The sequence below is a fragment of the Chlamydotis macqueenii genome, unplaced genomic scaffold (assembly GCF_036417535.1).
Source record: "Chlamydotis macqueenii isolate bChlMac1 unplaced genomic scaffold, bChlMac1.mat HAP1_SCAFFOLD_187, whole genome shotgun sequence".
In the NCBI taxonomy this organism is placed as follows: Eukaryota; Metazoa; Chordata; class Aves; order Otidiformes; family Otididae; genus Chlamydotis; species Chlamydotis macqueenii.
Window position 1 is genome coordinate 200,590 of NW_028239079.1, and position 14,661 is coordinate 215,250.

A 14,661-nucleotide genomic window follows, 5' to 3' on the forward strand; every position below is an offset into this window, starting at 1 on the left:
TGTGTGGGCTGTCTCTGCCCGGCCGCGCTCTCCTGGCGGTGCGGGAGCGAAAATGAACGGATGGAGCTGTTACCGAAATCCGGAATAAAACTCCTTAACAGCAATGAGAAGTTAAGAAGCAGGCACTTCTTTATTGCAGCGCTGGGCGCACGGGGGATCGCTCCACCTAGCGTGCGCACCCATTTGATCAGCAGCACGGGTTAAATACACATTAATTATACATATTCATTAAATTCCAAGAAATAATATGCATAAACATAAATTTTCTGAGAAACCATTACATCATTTCCCTACCCACTCGCGCATGCCCAGTCTTTTGAGTCGAGGGTCTTTTGGTGGTCTTGGTGGTCGTCAAAACGCCCCCTCCTCGAATTCGCTGGTCAAACTCCTCCTTGAAATCTCCATATCTGGTCTTGAGAACAGGTCGCGGTGCTGCTTGATTTTCCTGGCTCCAAAGTGATGGCTCAGGGCCTATTTCTGCAGGTGGGGTTTGGGGGTGTTTGGGACTTACCATTGTATTAAAGATATGCTAGGCTAGCTTCTAACAAATGCGTATTATAAGATCTCTAGGGTCCCACTCCCTCTAAGGACAAATAGATTTCGTATAAAACTTAACCTATGTGACTACAGTTCTACAGTTAGCAAGAATCACCTCATACTGATATTTAATTTTCAACATTTATGTCATGTAACATTTCCCCCCTTTGAGACTTATTTAATTTTTTTTCAATAAGTCTCATTTACTTATAACTAATCTCCATAATCAGTAAACCAAAAAGTATTATTAGCATTACTACTAAAATTCCTTTGATAGATTTCATTATTTTGATATGATTTTGTCTAATTCATTAAAAATGAGAGACTGTTAACTTTAAATGACATATTTCTTTAGAAATCCATTGTTTCTGTTTTGGAGGCTGTGCTTCTTGACTCTCAAATAATGAATCCAAGAATCAATATCTTCAAATTTAGGGGCTGTATATATTGCTAGAAGCACCTGATATGGTTCTTTCCATTCTTATTGAAGAGTTTCTGATTCCCAAATTTTCAGGTACACATAATCTCCTGGTTAAAAATGATGAACTGGGGAATCTAAAGAAAGAGGCTCTGTGGCAGTTCCATATCCATATCAGAGTTCTTCCAAGGGATATCAAATACAATTCCATTTCATTATCCCCAGTAGCAGTCACATTTTGAACAAGGGTTAGAGTCTGATAAGATTTTCCATACATTAACATATGGACTAATTTTAGTCCTAGATCTGGATTGAATCTTGATTCTCGGAAGTGCTTAAGGAAGAGCATGAGGCCATTTTAAAGATATTTTCTGACAAATTTTACTTGTCTATTAGATTGTGGCCTTCAAGGAGTGTGTATATTCAATTTGATTCCCAGAATTTTCCTCAATATTTGAATAATTTCAGACACAAAATGAGGACCTCTATTTGATTATATTCTTTTGGGGATTCCAAACCATGATATTATTTCTTTTAACATATTTTTAGCCACTTCTCTTGCCTATTGGTGCGACAGGAAAAGAAAATCTTTTGGCCATATTTACTAATACCAATAGATATCTATATCCATTTTGTTGTGGCAATTCTGAAAAATCAATCTGCCAATAATTTTCAGGCAAGTTTCCCATATATATGGTTCTTGGGGGTGGTTATTTAATATTTCTCGGGTTATTCTTTAAACAAGTTTCACACTTTTTGTTACTGATTTTATTAGCTTTATCATCCTAACACTAATCACCTGTCTTCTTAAATCATTGATCATTGCCTCTGTTTCCCAATGAATTTTTCTATGCTTTTAGCTTTGATTGTGGTGAGACCACAACTTGATTTTTAGGACTAATGATCATTTTTCATATTTATTTGAATTGATTTAGCTAATTCCAAATCAACCTTACTGTAATTTGGGGTTTGTTGTTCAAATTTCACTTCTTTAACTAGTATTATTGTCATGATGCCTTTTTCTGCTCTCTTCTTTGCCTTTTTATTGACTAATTTATTTCCAATATTCACTGGGAAATTCCCAAATTGGTGGGCTTTGCAGTGCATTATTGCAACTTCTTTGGGTTTCTGCACCACTTGGAGCAATTGCAGAATTTCTTCTTGGTGTTTAATGGATGTTCCTTGTGCTGTCAGCATTCCTCTTTCTTTCCATGTGGCTCCATGGGCATGTACTACTCCAAAAGCATACTTTAAATCAGTCCATATATTCACTTTTTATGTTCTGTCCATTTTAGGGCTTTTATGAGGGCTAGTTATCAATTCCGCCTTTTGTGCTGAGGTGTTCACTGAGAGCGGCTTTGCATCAATAACAGAGTTTGTTATTGTTATTGTATATCCAGCCAATCTTCTTCCATTTCTCACGAGGCTGCTTCCATCAGTACATATCTCGAATTCTGGGTCAGGTATGTTCACTCTTCTGTTACTTCTGCTGGAATAAACTTGTTTGATGGTCTGTAGACAGTCATGACTTAGAACTTCTTCTTCTATTGAACTTAAAAAGATGGCAGGATTTATTGTTGTAGTTGTTTTTGATTTGAGATCATCTTGTTCCAACAGGACAATTTGATGTTTGAGCATCCTGCTTGGGGATAACCAGTGTCCTCCTTTCTGTTCCAGAACAGAAAGTACCATATGCGGTACATAAGCTGTTCTTGGGTGTCCCGTTGTCAGCTTACAAGCTTCTTAAGTCAGGAGGACAGTTGCTGCTACAGCCCATAGACAATCTGGTCATCCTTAGCTAACATTGTCCAATTGTTTGGAGAAATAACCAACCGGTCTTCTTCATTCTCCATTTTTCTGAGAAAGGATTCTTCTGAGGGCCGAATGTTGTCTTTCATGAACAAACAGTTCAAAGGGTTTGGTTAAATCGGGCAACCCTAGAGCAGGAGTGAACATCAGAGCTACCTTTACATTCTGGAATGCCTTTCGAGCTTCAGGTTCTCACACAAGGGGTCCCTCCTTCAATTCCTTTAATCCACAGGTGACACCAGCCAGCCATTCCCAGAAACGTTTGCAGCTCCTTAGCTCCTTTTGGCTCCGGCATTTGGCAAATTGCCTCTTTTCTCTCATTTCCCAGTTGTCTTTGTCCCTGTGTGATTTCAAATCCCAAATACATGACAGTCTCTTTTCCAATCTGTGCTTTCTTCTTGGAAAATCTGTTATCACTTTGGCCCAAGAAATTTAGCAGGTTAGTAGTCAAGTTGAAATATTCTTCTCTGGTTTCTGTGGCTATTAAAATATCATCTACATATTGCAACACCAGTCTTTCAGGATAAATTATTTTGCATGTTTCTAATTCCTTAGCCAATTGATTTCCAAAGATCATTGGGCTATTTTTAAATCCTTGAGGTAGCACTGCCCAGGTGAGCTGAGTCTTCTGCCCAGTTGTGGGATTTTGCAGTTCAAAGGCAAAATATGCCTGACTATTTTTGTCAAGAAGAATACAGAAAAAGGCATCCTATAAGTTCAATACAGTGAACCACTTGTGATTTTCTTTTAAAGCTGTCAACAAGGATACAGGTTTGCCACTAAGGGGTGAATATCTTGAACTATTAAATTTATTGCTATTAAAATCTTGTACTAACCTATATTCCTCACTTTCTGGCTTTTTCACAGGTAAAATGGGAGTATTGAATTCTGATTCACATTCGACTAATAGTCGATATTTTTTTAAGAAATTTTCAATCATTTTCTCAAGGCCTCTTCTAGCTTCTAATTTTAAAGGGTACTGGTTTTGTCTTACCAGTTTGGTGCTCTCCTTTAGAAAAATCTTTACCGGTTCTGCTGCTTTTGAATGTCCGGGAACTTCGCCAGCCCACACCAAAGGGTTACTGCATTGTCCACTTCTTGAGGGATTTCATATGGCTCTGAAGTTGTCTGCAACATAAAAATTCTTGCCTCTCTGGCTTTTGATTAGGGTATATTTAATTGAATGTCACAGTTTTAAAAATTAATTTGTGCTTTCAATTTGCTCAATAAATCTCTCCCCAATAAGGCAACAGGACACTCTGGTATATATAAAAATTGGCCAGTTCCCCATTTTTACCCACCTTAAAGTTAAGGATTGAATGAAAAATTTATTTTCAGCTTTCCCTGTGGCACCAATTTTGTCTACATGCTTTTTACTCAATTTTCTTCTACCAGTACTTAAAATGAATAGCTCCAGTATCAAAATAGAAAATCCATGGTTTGGGTCCCCAGCTGGATTGTAACCAGGGGTTCTGCTGGGGAATTCTCCCCCAGTCCTCTTTGCACCTCTGACAAAGGCATCTGCTGTGCTGCCAGTTTTTTGTTTCTTTTTCAGAATAAGGACACGCATTTTTCCAGTGCCACCATGCTTCACACTTTGCACACTGATATTCCCAATCTCTCTCCTATTGCAGTTATTTTATCCATTCCTCTACCACACCCCGATCTCATCCCCGGTTTGTTCCCCTACTGCTTGTCAAAGTGGTAGGGGGGGCAAGGCTTGAGCCGCTCCTTGTTCTATCTGGTCTTGTCAGCTTCCAGTTCTCCCTGCAATAGGACTGAAACCCTCATAATTCAGCTGTCCCACTCTACAGCTCCCACCGGGGGTTCGGTGTTCTGGCCCCTTTTTCTACTGTTTCATTTGTTAAACCTGCATCAACACTTCCAGACCACACATAAAGATAATACAGAAATTTAACACATGAATTCTATGCTTTCCTCTTCAGTTCCACATTTTAAACATCACTTTCTATACTACAAGCCAGGATCTTTTCAACCTTTTTCCTTTTTTTTTTTTTTTTTTTTTTTTTAATGCCAAAACCATCGGATCCTTGGGGACGTATCTGCAATCTTTCTGCCACTTGGGATGATTTCCCAAAGTAAAGAACAAATCAACATCGGGGACCACATCTCACTTTCCTTCCCTTCTACAAGATAACATCAACTGTAAAATATTGGATCAATTTTTTTTTCTAGTTACTGGGTCTCCCCTTATATCCTCCCAATGTTTAAGAACACATCCCAGTGGAGACTTCATTAATATTTCCCCTACCATTGAGGTAGACATAGAAGATATGTGTTTTCCCATATTTTACAAAGGAGTTTTTGGTACCAAAAAGACAATAACACTGTTCTACAAACAAAGTCAATCCCGTCACCAAGAAAAGTTTAAAACCCCAAATGCAATACTGTATATCATTCAAGTCCCGTACACTGCAAGACATGCATACAGACTTAAAAACAAAACAAAACAAAACAAAACAAAACGCACTGAAGCAACAATTAGCAGCTTGTAAATCACTTCTAAAACACCCTGGGGCCCCTTTCCAAGCTATGTACAAATCTTACCAATACTCCCCATACTCTTACTCTTAAACAATTTAGATTAAATGCCAAATACCAGATAAATGCAAATGACAATTGTCCCAAATACAAAAACCAAACAAATGCAAATGACAATTGTCCCAAATACACAAATGTCCAACCCAGCAATAGCTTTCGCTTATGACTTACGGGCAGACGCCTAGGCTTCCAAACCAAACGGGTACCCTCTAAGCCCCAACCCTGCGAAGCTTTCGCCGCGCCTTATGGGCAGGCTATCCAGACCAGACAGATTTCAAAGAAGAAGTGCCTTACCCTTTTCTCCAGGGAACGTTGCGAGGAGCTTTGTGAGTCGAGAGCGATGGGTCTCCCCGAGAATACCTCGGTGCCGGCTGGAGTTCGATCAACACTCGATCTCGTTCAGTCTCACTCGTAAGGTCCCATCTGGGTCGCCAAAACTGTTACCGAAATCCGGAATAAAACTCCTTAACAGCAATGAGAAGTTAAGAAGCAGGCACTTCTTTATTGCAGCGCTGGGCGCACGGGGGATCGCTCCACCTAGCGTGCGCACCCATTTGATCAACAGCACGGGTTAAATACACATTAATTATACATATTCATTAAATTCCAAGAAATAATATGCATAAACATAAATTTTCTGAGAAACCATTACATCATTTCCCTACCCACTCGCGCATGCCCAGTCTTTTGAGTCGAGGGTCTTTTGGTGGTCTTGGTGGTCATCAAAACGCCCCCTCCTCAAATTCGCTGGTCAAACTCCTCCTTGAAATCTCCATATCTGGTCTTGAGAACAGGTCGCGGTGCTGCTTGATTTTCCTGGCTCCAAAGTGATGGCTCAGGGCCTATTTCTGCAGGTGGTGTTTGGGGGTGTTTGGGACTTACCATTGTATTAAAGATATGCTAGGCTAGCTTCTAACAAATGCGTATTATAAGATCTCTAGGGTCCCACTCCCTCTAAGGACAAATAGATTTCGTATAAAACTTAACCTATGTGACTACAGTTCTACAGTTAGCAAGAATCACCTCATACTGATATTTAATTTTCAACATTTATGTCATGTAACATTTCCCCCCTTTGAGACTTATTTAATTTTTTTCAATAAGTCTCATTTACTTATAACTAATCTCCATAATCAGTAAACCAAAAAGTATTATTAGCATTACTACTAAAATTCCTTTGATAGATTTCATTATTTTGATATGATTTTGTCTAATTCATTAAAAATGAGAGACTGTTAACTTTAAATGACATATTTCTTTAGAAATCCATTGTTTCTGTTTTGGAGGCTGTGCTTCTTGACTCTCAAATAATGAATCCAAGAATCAATATCTTCAAATTTAGGGGCTGTATATATTGCTAGAAGCACCTGATATGGTTCTTTCCATTCTTATTGAAGAGTTTCTGATTCCCAAATTTTCAGGTACACATAATCTCCTGGTTAAAAATGATGAACTGGGGAATCTAAAGAAAGAGGCTCTGTGGCAGTTCCATATCCATATCAGAGTTCTTCCAAGGGATATCAAATACAATTCCATTTCATTATCCCCAGTAGCAGTCACATTTTGAACAAGGGTTAGAGTCTGATAAGATTTTCCATACATTAACATATGGACTAATTTTAGTCCTAGATCTGGATTGAATCTTGATTCTCGGAAGTGCTTAAGGAAGAGCATGAGGCCATTTTAAAGATATTTTCTGACAAATTTTACTTGTCTATTAGATTGTGGCCTTCAAGGAGTGTGTAAATTCAATTTGATTCCCAGAATTTTCCTCAATATTTGAATAATTTCAGACACAAAATGAGGACCTCTATTTGATTATATTCTTTTGGGGATTCCAAACCATGATATTATTTCTTTTAACATATTTTTAGCCACTTCTCTTGCCTATTGGTGCGACAGGAAAAGAAAATCTTTTGGCCATATTTACTAATACCAATAGACATCTATATCCATTTTGTTGTGGCAATTCTGAAAAATCAATCTGCCAATAATTTTCAGGCAAGTTTCCCATATATATGGTTCCTGGGGGTGGTTATTTAATATTTCTCGGGTTATTCTTTAAACAAGTTTCACACTTTTTGTTACTGATTTTATTAGCTTTATCATCCTAACACTAATCACCTGTCTTCTTAAATCACTGATCATTGCCTCTGTTTCCCAATGAATTTTTCTATGCTTTTAGCTTTGATTGTGGTGAGACCACAACTTGATTTTTAGGACTAATGATCATTTTTCATATTTATTTGAATTGATTTAGCTAATTCCAAATCAACCTTACTGTAATTTGGGGTTTGTTGCTCAAATTTCACTTCTTTAACTAGTATTATTGTCATGATGCCTTTTTCTGCTCTCTTCTTTGCCTTTTTATTGACTAATTTATTTCCAATATTCACTGGGAAATTCCCAAATTGGTGGGCTTTGCAGTGCATTATTGCAACTTCTTTGTGTTTCTGCACCACTTGGAGCAATTGCAGAATTTCTTCTTGGTGTTTAATGGATGTTCCTTGTGCTGTCAGCATTCCTCTTTCTTTCCATGTGGCTCCATGGGCATGTACTACTCCAAAAGCATACTTTAAATCAGTCCATATATTCACTTTTTATGTTCTGTCCATTTTAGGGCTTTTATGAGGGCTAGTTATCAATTCCGCCTTTTGTGCTGAGGTGTTCACTGAGAGCGGCTTTGCATCAATAACAGAGTTTGTTATTGTTATTGTATATCCAGCCAATCTTCTTCCATTTCTCACAAGGCTGCTTCCATCAGTACATATCTCGAATTCTGGGTCAGGTATGTTCACTCTTCTGTTACTTCTGCTGGAATAAACTTGTTTGATGGTCTGTAGACAGTCATGACTTAGAACTTCTTCTTCTATTGAACTTAAAAAGATGGCAGGATTTATTGTTGTAGTTGTTTTTGATTTGACATCATCTTGTTCCAACAGGACAATTTGATGTTTGAGCATCCTGCTTGGGGATAACCAGTGTCCTCCTTTCTGTTCCAGAACAGAAAGTACCATATGCGGTACATAAGCTGTTCTTGGGTGTCCCGTTGTCAGCTTACAAGCTTCTTAAGTCAGGAGGACAGTTGCTGCTACAGCCCATAGACAACCTGGTCATCCTTAGCTAACATTGTCCAATTGTTTGGAGAAATAACCAACCGGTCTTCTTCATTCTCCATTTTTCTGAGAAAGGATTCTTCTGAGGGCCGAATGTTGTCTTTCATGAACAAACAGTTCAAAGGGTTTGGTTAAATCGGGCAACCCTAGAGCAGGAGTGAACATCAGAGCTACCTTTACATTCTGGAATGCCTTTCGAGCTTCAGGTTCTCACACAAGGGGTCCCTCCTTCAATTCCTTTAATCCACAGGTGACACCAGCCAGCCATTCCCAGAAACGTTTGCAGCTCCTTAGCTCCTTTTGGCTCCGGCATTTGGCAAATTGCCTCTTTTCTCTCATTTCCCAGTTGTCTTTGTCCCTGTGTGATTTCAAATCCCAAATACATGACAGTCTCTTTTCCAATCTGTGCTTTCTTCTTGGAAAATCTGTTATCACTTTGGCCCAAGAAATTTAGCAGGTTAGTAGTCAAGTTGAAATATTCTTCTCTGGTTTCTGTGGCTATTAAAATATCATCTACATATTGCAACACCAGTCTTTCAGGATAAATTATTTTGCATGTTTCTAATTCCTTAGCCAATTGATTTCCAAAGATCATTGGGCTATTTTTAAATCCTTGAGGTAGCACTGCCCAGGTGAGCTGAGTCTTCTGCCCAGTTGTGGGATTTTGCAGTTCAAAGGCAAAATATGCCTGACTATTTTTGTCAAGAAGAATACAGAAAAAGGCATCCTATAAGTTCAATACAGTGAACCACTTGTGATTTTCTTTTAAAGCTGTCAACAAGGATACAGGTTTGCCACTAAGGGGTGAATATCTTGAACTATTAAATTTATTGCTATTAAAATCTTGTACTAACCTATATTCCTCACTTTCTGGCTTTTTCACAGGTAAAATGGGAGTATTGAATTCTGATTCACATTCGACTAATAGTCGATATTTTTTTAAGAAATTTTCAATCATTTTCTCAAGGCCTCTTCTAGCTTCTAATTTTAAAGGGTACTGTTTTTGTCTTACCAGTTTGGTGCTCTCCTTTAGAAAAATCTTTACCGGTTCTGCTGCTTTTGAATGTCCGGGAACTTCGCCAGCCCACACCAAAGGGTTACTGCATTGTCCACTTCTTGAGGGATTTCATATGGCTCTGAAGTTGTCTGCAACATAAAAATTCTTGCCTCTCTGGCTTTTGATTAGGGTATATTTAATTGAATGTCACAGTTTTAAAAATTAATTTGTGCTTTCAATTTGCTCAATAAATCTCTCCCCAATAAGGCAACAGGACACTCTGGTATATATAAAAATTGGCCAGTTCCCCATTTTTACCCACCTTAAAGTTAAGGATTGAATGAAAAATTTATTTTCAGCTTTCCCTGTGGCACCAATTTTGTCTACATGCTTTTTACTCAATTTTCTTCTACCAGTACTTAGAATGAATAGCTCCAGTATCAAAATAGAAAATCCATGGTTTGGGTCCCCAGCTGGATTGTAACCAGGGGTTCTGCTGGGGAATTCTCCCCCAGTCCTCTTTGCACCTCTGACAAAGGCATCTGCTGTGCTGCCAGTTTTTTGTTTCTTTTTCAGAATAAGGACACGCATTTTTCCAGTGCCACCATGCTTCACACTTTGCACACTGATATTCCCAATCTCTCTCCTATTGCAGTTATTTTATCCATTCCTCTACCACACCCCGATCTCATCCCCGGTTTGTTCCCCTACTGCTTGTCAAAGTGGTAGGGGGGGCAAGGCTTGAGCCGCTCCTTGTTCTATCTGGTCTTGTCAGCTTCCAGTTCTCCCTGCAATAGGACTGAAACCCTCATAATTCAGCTGTCCCACTCTACAGCTCCCACCGGGGGTTCGGTGTTCTGGCCCCTTTTTCTACTGTTTCATTTGTTAAACCTGCATCAACACTTCCAGACCACACATAAAGATAATACAGAAATTTAACACATGAATTCTATGCTTTCCTCTTCAGTTCCACATTTTAAACATCACTTTCTATACTACAAGCCAGGATCTTTTCAACCTTTTTCCTTTTTTTTTTTTTTTTTTTTTTTAATGCCAAAACCATCGGATCCTTGGGGACGTATCTGCAATCTTTCTGCCACTTGGGATGATTTCCCAAAGTAAAGAACAAATCAACATCGGGGACCACATCTCACTTTCCTTCCCTTCTACAAGATAACATCAACTGTAAAATATTGTATCAATTTTTTTTTTTTCTAGTTACTGGGTCTCCCCTTATATCCTCCCAATGTTTAAGAACACATCCCAGTGGAGACTTCATTAATATTTCCCCTACCATTGAGGTAGACATAGAAGATATGTGTTTTCCCATATTTTACAAAGGAGTTTTTGGTACCAAAAAGACAATAACACTGTTCTACAAACAAAGTCAATCCCGTCACCAAGAAAAGTTTAAAACCCCAAATGCAATACTGTATATCATTCAAGTCCCTACACTGCAAGACATGCATACAGCCTTAAAAACAAAACAAAACAAAACAAAACAAAACGCACTGAAGCAACAATTAGCAGCTTGTAAATCACTTCTAAAACACCCTGGGGCCCCTTTCCAAGCTATGTACAAATCTTACCAATACTCCCCATACTCTTACTCTTAAACAATTTAGATTAAATGCCAAATACCAGATAAATGCAAATGACAATTGTCCCAAATACAAAAACCAAACAAATGCAAATGACAATTGTCCCAAATACACAAATGTCCAACCCAGCAATAGCTTTCGCTTATGACTTACGGGCAGACGCCTAGGCTTCCAAACCAAACGGGTACCCTCTAAGCCCCAACCCTGCGAAGCTTTCGCCGCGCCTTACGGGCAGGCTATCCAGAGCAGACAGATTTCAAAGAAGAAGTGCCTTACCCTTTTCTCCAGGGAACGTTGCGAGGAGCTTTGTGAGTCGAGAGCGATGGGTCTCCCCGAGAATACCTCGGTGCCGGCTGGAGTTCGATCAACACTCGATCTCGTTCAGTCTCACTCGCAAGGTCCCATCTGGGTCGCCAAAACTGTTACCGAAATCCGGAATAAAACTCCTTAACAGCAATGAGAAGTTAAGAAGCAGGCACTTCTTTATTGCAGCGCTGGGCGCACGGGGGATCGCTCCACCTAGCGTGCGCACCCATTTGATCAACAGCACGGGTTAAATACACATTAATTATACATATTCATTAAATTCCAAGAAATAATATGCATAAACATAAATTTTCTGAGAAACCATTACATCATTTCCCTACCCACTCGCGCATGCCCAGTCTTTTGAGTCGAGGGTCTTTTGGTGGTCTTGGTGGTCATCAAAACGCCCCCTCCTCAAATTCGCTGGTCAAACTCCTCCTTGAAATCTCCATATCTGGTCTTGAGAACAGGTCGCGGTGCTGCTTGATTTTCCTGGCTCCAAAGTGATGGCTCAGGGCCTATTTCTGCAGGTGGTGTTTGGGGGTGTTTGGGACTTACCATTGTATTAAAGATATGCTAGGCTAGCTTCTAACAAATGCGTATTATAAGATCTCTAGGGTCCCACTCCCTCTAAGGACAAATAGATTTCGTATAAAACTTAACCTATGTGACTACAGTTCTACAGTTAGCAAGAATCACCTCATACTGATATTTAATTTTCAACATTTATGTCATGTAACAGAGCGCTTACTGCCTGTGGAGAGGAGCTGCTGCAGCTGAAGCTGGAGAGGCCACAGAAAGGTAAAGAAGAAGAAGAAACCAAAGGCCAGCCAGCCAGCAGCTGCCTCCCGCTGCAGGCCAGAGAGAGCCTAGCCTGCCTCTCCGGGTGAGGAAGGATCCCTCTTTGTACTCTTCAGCAGGCCAGACCGCCAGTGCGCACTGCACAGTCTGTACGTGGAACCTGAAGCACGGTACGGCCACATAGCGCGCGAGCGAGCGTGGGTGGGTGGCTACGTGTCTAGGAAGCTTTTTGTCTAAGAGCTGTAAGACACCCACGTATTCTCTTAGGTGGAGGACAGCCAAGTGGTCGGAGTTACAGAAGAGGAGAGAAGCAGAAAGCAGCATCTGACCTGTCAGATTCTCCCAGCAGTGCCGGGAGTGAGAGCTGTGGTGAGTCCCCGGCCCCTGGGGCTCTGCCTCCTCTCTTGTGCGTCCCTGTCCTTCCCTGCCGCTCCCGTGACCCCTACCTTTCCCAAGCTGCTGTGATTTGTTGTTGTTGTTATTGTTTCCTTCTACCTCTCCTCTTCTGTCTGTTCTTGTATGCTCTTCCCCCTTTCTCTCTCCCTTTAAATCTCTTGTTCTACCGCTTCCTTTTGTTTTGTATCCCTGCACTTTTGTTCTGCTCCCTTTCCTTCCTTTGTTTGTCCTCTGTCTCTGTCCTGCGGCCCATTGCTGTTTTTGCCTTTTCCATCTCTTTGTCCTGATCTGCATCCGTCTTCTCCCCCCACCTAATTTCTCCAGCCTGTTTTCTGGCCTGCTTTTCTTTGCGCCTCTGCATGCCTGCCCTGTGCCTCTGCCTTTCTATCTCTCTCTTTCTTTTCTTATCTTTCTTTCTCTATCTCTTTGTCTTGCGTACTGTCACTGTTTTTTTTTTTCTGTTCTGTATCTCACTGTCTGTGACGTCCTCTGTGCCCCTGGATGTGTTTGCAGCCCCTGGGTGCAGAGCTGATGGCTGAGGACAGGCACAGGGAAGGGGGTGATGTGCTGTGGGGCTTTGGCAAGGGCCCCTGCTCCTGATGGGCTCCAGCTGGGGCTGGAGGTGGGGCAGCCCCAGATGGGTCCAGTGAGGCTGAGGGTGGCCCTGGCCCTGGCCCTGGCCCTGCTGTATGAGGGGCCTCCAGCTGTAAAGGGGGCCGCCTGGGCATGGCTGCTGGAGGGGACTGAGGAGTGAATCACAGGCAGGTGCCTCCAGCAAGGAGTGGCTGGTCCATCTGAGCCCTCCCTGACAGAGCAGACACCAGGACGCAGTGCCAGGAGCTCCGTGCCTCTGTCGGCCACGTGTGCGAGCCACCACGTTCTGCTACATTTGTCATTCAGCCCTGTCCAGAACGTAGCTGTGGTAGAAGTTAGATAGCATGCATGGTCTTGCTAGAAATGAAGCCTGGAGCATTTGTTTTCTTGTAGGAAGCTAAAGCAGGTGGTTTTTGATAATGTTGTCATTGCATGTAATGACATACTTTTCTAGTTAGCTTGGTATGACACCTATTTTTTTCTACCTACACCCCAGAAAAAGTAAGTTGAGCTTTGCGTCTCTCAGCATCTGAAGCACCACGAGCGGCAGTTGCGGCGCCGGACTTCTTGGCAATGAGTGGAGCCGGTGAGCAGAGCACTGCGGCGCTTTTGAGGAGGAGAGTGCCATAGAAGAGATTGGTGGTAAGTGGTGTGATGTTGAAGGGCGGTGCTGTTTGGTAGGTTTTATTTTTGGGGTTTTTTTTTTGCAGATGGTGATGAGGAGCTGGGCGAGGAAGCGCCATCTTAGTTAGCATGGGGTTGTTCTTTTGAGGATGGAATCTGATTTCTGGCCATTTGAGAGCTAAGTTGAGGGACCACAGCCGAGGAGGGAACAAGGTTGAAAACTGCAGGGAGGGTGTAGTAAATTGATGGGAGGAAGAGGGCTCCCTGGGAACAGTCTCTCTCGGGAAGGTGAAGGGGGAGACGTTACTGGTCAGTGTACGCTGGGCAAGAGTGTTGCAGCCTGGGGCGGTCTGCCTTTTATGCAGTCTCTAGGCTGGATAATGTTTGTGGGCCTGTAGAGGCGCTGGCAAGGGCCGGCGAGGAGCAGCATGAGCTTTCAGTGCTGGCACTTTTGGTGTGGCAGCAATCGTCTGACGTCCGTTATTTTGAGGCCTTTTTTCCGGTGGGTGGCCGTGCGGAGTTGACAGTGAAAGCGGGAGCACTGGCGTCCAGGAAATCCCAGAGCCCTCCTCTGCTCGGAGGCAGTTCACGAGGACAGAAGTGTTGCTGTGCTCCTTAACAAACAAATATTCAACTTGGCACATAGAGGGTGAGGAGATCTCGGCTGTACTTAGGGTTGAGAAAATGTATGTAGGCATCTGTGTCTGTCCCCTGCCTGTATGTAGGACAGCGGTTCGAGTGAAACTAAAGCTGCCAATGAGTCAAAAAAAGGCCTGGGTGTCTGAAAAATGCAAAAGCTTTAAAGGCCGGTATCAGCAGCTGTACCAAAGGTGCTGCAAGATACTCTGTCCTTCACGTGGTTTTAGTCCTGAGAAACCTCGCCCCAAAAGGAAGATTCCT